The following is a 5,000-nucleotide window of genomic DNA, read 5'->3' as shown; positions in this document are numbered from 1 at the left end:
AAGATGATAGTTTGTAGAAATAAACGAAATCTGAAAAAGTTGTATGACGTCACAACTGACAACCGACTAATCAGTAGAAGAGACATGACGTCACGACTGAGGACCAGCCGATCTGAAAAAGAGGCGACGTGACGTCACGACTGAAGACCACCCAGTATGAAGAAAATGTTACAACAGGGAAGAATTGTCGAAGACAGTTGAACAGAATGCTAATTTATTGAACGATGAGTAGCTAGCCGCTGAACGACGCTAAAGGCGAAGACGAGCATCCCGGGAAATCCGGATCGGGCACAGCCCGGGACTTGTTATTTCTATAAGAAAAAAAAATAAATAAATAAAAAATAAAAATAAAAATAAAAAAAATTAGCTAATGGGGGAGAGGGGATCTCGTAACGTTCTGTGGATCTTCGATTTCCAGTGAACATTATTTGCAATGGGTTGAACTCTAAAATGGTCGATTACGACTTAAGCTGAGTTGCAGACCTCCATACACGGATGTCATCACGGAACACTTGAGGCTGGTGACTCCTGGACTTGCATCTCGCCGGCGTTGTAAGGTGGTCGTGCCGAGGCCGGCGACGGCAGCGCCACTCGTGGATGCCGCCTCTGTTGCTGTTTAGGGTGTGGACTATGGACTACCTAGAAAAGACCACCCGCTCGCGTGGGATCGGTGTTTGTGGGAGGGAAAGAGAAGCATGTAGGAAAATGAAAAGAAAGTTGTGTATAAAACGGGGCTATTACTATTAAGGGATACCTATTAGAGTTTTTGTGTCCTGGCTCTGGGGGCATGGGTAGGAGGTTCGAACTTCGAGGCTTGTTACACTATTTGTAAAGGGATTCTTTTTGGGTATTTTTATTACGGTGTCCCAGGGATTACACCTGACAACGATTTATCTTTCCCACTTCGAAGCGGAGGAGGAAGAAGAGGATGAGGACGGGGTAGGTGGCGGTGGGCACTTTGGATTGCCAAGGAGACTCGATTAATCAAGGGACCCTTCAGGCAAGAGGTCACCTGCAACAGTCCGTCCCTATGCAGCAGAACAAAAGCAACAAATTTATTGGCCACTGTGCTGCGGGACGGGGTGTGCTGTGTCTTGTGTCGTCGCGTGCCTTCAGGGAAGCTAAGGCACATAATCCCCCCTCCCCCCGTGCCTTCGTACTAAAGGTGGCCTCACACGGTGACCAAATCTAAGGAGGAGCCGCTGCTCTGACTTGGTTGTTCGCTGCTCAGATTGAGCAACGAGCAGCATGATGCTCGATGCCCGTCGAGGCTGACAGCATGCAGCTCAAATCCCTGTTCTGTTCAGATTTATAGTTAAATGCGCTTCCTAGCTTACAGCATTATAATATAAATTGGATATGTTGTACAACGAAGATAATATAATTATATTATATTATATATATATATATATAAATATATATATATATATAAATATATATATACATATAAATATATATATATATATATACATATATATATATATATATATATATATATATATATATATATATATATATATAATTAGATATCATTAGCTTGAGGCCCCTGTTGATTATTTTGAAATATCAATGTGCGTACAATATCATATTTCACCCCGACTGCCTGAGTCATTTCTAAACAAACACCCGAGGAATTGGCTGCATTTCAGCCAACGATGTCGGTATATATTTCATGAAGCGCCGATTCTGTGAGCACCTATCGTAGGTTTCTAATTTCCCTTAAACCAACACCTACTGAAACATAATCTGAAACTGAACGGGGTGACGTGGAGGTCCTAATGATGGTTTAGAGCTGGCAATAGTTTTGTTTACGTTGCACAAACGGGCAGAAAATCAAGGACAAATGTGACACGAAACTGCCTTGCTGTTTGCTGCTCATTTGGCGTTGATGGTTACTCAGATTTGGTTCCGTGTGAGTCCACCTTAACCCATAGGCAGACAGGGAGGGAGGGGGGCCTGTAAACTCAATGAAATCACCAGGTGGTGGCTAAGAGAAAGCCTTTAATGTGTACAAACTACCTTAAAGCTGGGGCTAAGGTAGTTGAATATAAACATGTGGTATTGGGTAATAGACGAAAATCGTGGACAATCTCAGCTGGTTGCGATAATATTCCGCTTAAAATTCATTTAAGAAGTTGTTTACAGACTTGTAACGGATGATCGTCGCCCAGGCCATGCCAGGAATTTGGCTGAGGAGTTTGGGGGTCGGGGTTGGCTCGTGGCAACCCATTTTGCTTTCAGTTTCACAATTCGTAGACGACTTTCTAACCATCCTAAAACAGTTCCAATGGCGTCCAATTTGATCAAATAACTATTTATACACTTCGAATATATTTCGAAGTGCTGCAAATATACTGCAGATAAATAATTTTGACAAGTTTCATAAACTTTGGTCCATTAACAGTGAAATTATCTGTATGTGGGTTGTCAGATTTGTGGTATCCAGCAATGTGCAAGCGGCCATCTTTGCTTCGAATCCATAAGATCACAAGACATAAGGTCATAAGACATAAGACAGAAACTCGTAACACATAAGATCACAGGTCAGAAACTCAGAAGACATAAGATCACAAAACAAAAACTCGCACTACTCCTGGTTGGGTACATATTATTTATGTTTATCTTATTCCATAAAAAACAACGTAGTAAAGTTTTTTAAGTATTCTTAAAGAATTCTCATCAGTGGTAAAAAGTTCTCGATATACTTCACACAGTAACATATGAAAAGGTGAGGGAATTGCTCTATATTCTAGATTTCCGTCAGAACATCTCAACAATGTGTCTAACATTCGTATTCTAGGTTTAACTTTTCTTGGTTCGTCATTTAGCTTCTCACGATATGACGTGAGAGTAATTTGACATTTGGAAATTTGAAGAACAAAAGATCGTAACCGAAGTCGTTTCTACTCAAACGAAATAACAAAAGCAAGTAGCATGTTAGTGAGAAATGCCAAGTGTGCAGCCACATGAACACTTCATGTGATAAATGAGATGTTTTAGGTGAGAATGTGAGAACAACTCAAATCACTCACCGCCCAGTAACTTTGGAACTGCTTGAACTTAGGAAGATGTGACAACCTGAAATGTGTAATTTGTAATAGATGAAAAACTTATAACAAAATATGAGTTGTAATATGTGAAAAAACTAATCATTTTTCTAGAGTATATAACACTTTGTTCGTGAATAACATATATTAGGTGTTAAAATTAAAAAAGTGAGTTTTTGTATTTGTGAGTTTATGTCTTGTGAGCTTTGTCTTAGGATCTTAGTCTGAGAATGGAAACAAAGATGGCCGCTTGCAGATTGATGGACGCTACAAATCTGACAGTTCACATAAAGATAACTTCACTGTTAATGGCCCAAGTCCATAAAACTTGCAGTATAGATAGTTATTTTATTCAATTGGGCGCCATTGGACACATTTTAGGAACTAGAACAGTGACACAGCTTCTTTCCATCCCCCGCCCTAAAGTCACACCCACCACGCCCCCCCCTGCCCCCCCCTCTCTCTCTCTCTCCCTCCCGCGTTCTGACGTCAGAGGTTCCGGCACTAGCAGCAACAGCAGCCATCTCCTCTCCCCCCCTCCCTCCCTCCACCTCCTCCCTGCCCCCATCCACCCACGCTCTCTCTCCACCCACGCATCTTCAATGCTCCAGTCACCGATCTTGTGAGGTGGTGGAGGAGAGGGTGAGGAGGGAGGAATAGAAGAAAGAAGAGGAGGGGATTGGAAAGAGGAGGAGAAGAAGGAGGAGGAGGAAGAGGAGGGGGAGGAGGAGGAAGAGGAGGAGGAGAAAAGTAGAGGATCGTTAATGATTTGTATTTCTGGCACTTCATGATCAAATGTTTCTAAGTGCTGGTAGTAAAGATCGCATCTGTGTGAAATAAAATTGTGTACATAAAAGAGGTCGGAGACACAGGGGCTGAGTGTATGCTAAGAGGAGGAAAGACTTCTTAAAGAATGAAAACATTTGGTCTCTCTACATCCACCTTAGTTTTGATGCAAGACGCATTTTATTCCTGACCGGTCACCAAACGGAAAAAAGCAAGTGGATTTACTCGCATTAGAGAAACAAATGGTCCTCATTGCACTTTTCTTTCTTCTTCTTTTTTTCTTTTTTATTGATGCCAGGTCATCCCACATGAATGTATTCATCACATAGACCGTTGGATGAATCTCCCGCCACGGTCTTCATGGTGGGCGCATGCGCCAAGCATTCGCGCCAACGTACTCCTTCTTATTATGACGTCACCAACTCGGCGGCTCATGTCGCACCCTCTTCCACCAATCAGGCCTCGGCTCCAAACTTCTAGTGCGTTTGATTGGCTGCTACAAGTTTCATTGAGAACTCTGCAGGGTTGCCTATACCAGGTGAAAGGTCCCGCTTTAGAGGGAAGCGATTGGACAGGTTGTGTGGGTCGCCAGGCAGGCTTGCGGCACGACAAGAGAGGGCGGTAAAAGAGAGAGAGAGAGAGAGTCGAGGCGAAGCCCAAGACCATTTCACGCGCGACGAGACGCCTTGCTGGTCACGTCGTCGCTACCGCCGCCGCTAAGAAGGTCGTCCACGTCGCCCAACCGCCTGACCCCTAACCCGTCGCCGCCGCCCCCAACCAGAACAAGAACAAGAAGATCGCAAGAAGGAATACTTGGGATCAACACGCTCGCAGCATCAACGTCGTCGTCGTCGTCGTCGTCGTCGACAGCGTCCACGAGCGACCTCCTGGTGAGTGTCACGTTCCCACCATTACCGTTGTGCCAACGATTCATTCAAACGTTTGTGTATTATATGGGAAAATTATATAAATACACACGCATACATACATACATATATACATACATAAATGAATATATATATATACATATATATATACATATATATATATATACATATACATACATACATATGTATATATATATATATATACACACATATATATGTATATTTATATACACATATACATATATATACATATATATATATATATTTGTGTGTGTGTGTG

The 5,000-nt window shown here is 42.5% G+C and overlaps 1 protein-coding gene across 3 annotated transcripts in view; it reads left to right on the top strand.

Moving 5' to 3' along the window:
* The window catches only part of Gpb5 (Glycoprotein hormone beta 5), a 241,980-nt gene that overhangs the window by 32,712 nt on the left and 204,268 nt on the right, over window positions 1-5,000 (top strand). For 2 of the 3 annotated variants that reach the window (XM_076175242.1, XM_076175244.1), the window contains exon 1: window positions 4,381-4,723. The exons of the other annotated variant lie outside the window; for it this stretch is intronic. The gene's annotated coding sequence lies outside the window, so the exon portion shown is untranslated. Of the gene's footprint in view, window positions 1-4,380; window positions 4,724-5,000 lie in introns of those variants that run through there. 3 annotated transcript variants of the gene reach the window in all.

Source organism: Oratosquilla oratoria, chromosome 37 (assembly GCF_046742065.1).
Source record: "Oratosquilla oratoria isolate Oo_2021 chromosome 37, ASM4674206v1, whole genome shotgun sequence".
Classification (NCBI taxonomy): domain Eukaryota; kingdom Metazoa; phylum Arthropoda; class Malacostraca; order Stomatopoda; family Squillidae; genus Oratosquilla; species Oratosquilla oratoria.
The sequence above is the reverse complement of the archived record's forward strand: the minus strand, read 5'-3'. Positions and strand labels throughout refer to the sequence as shown.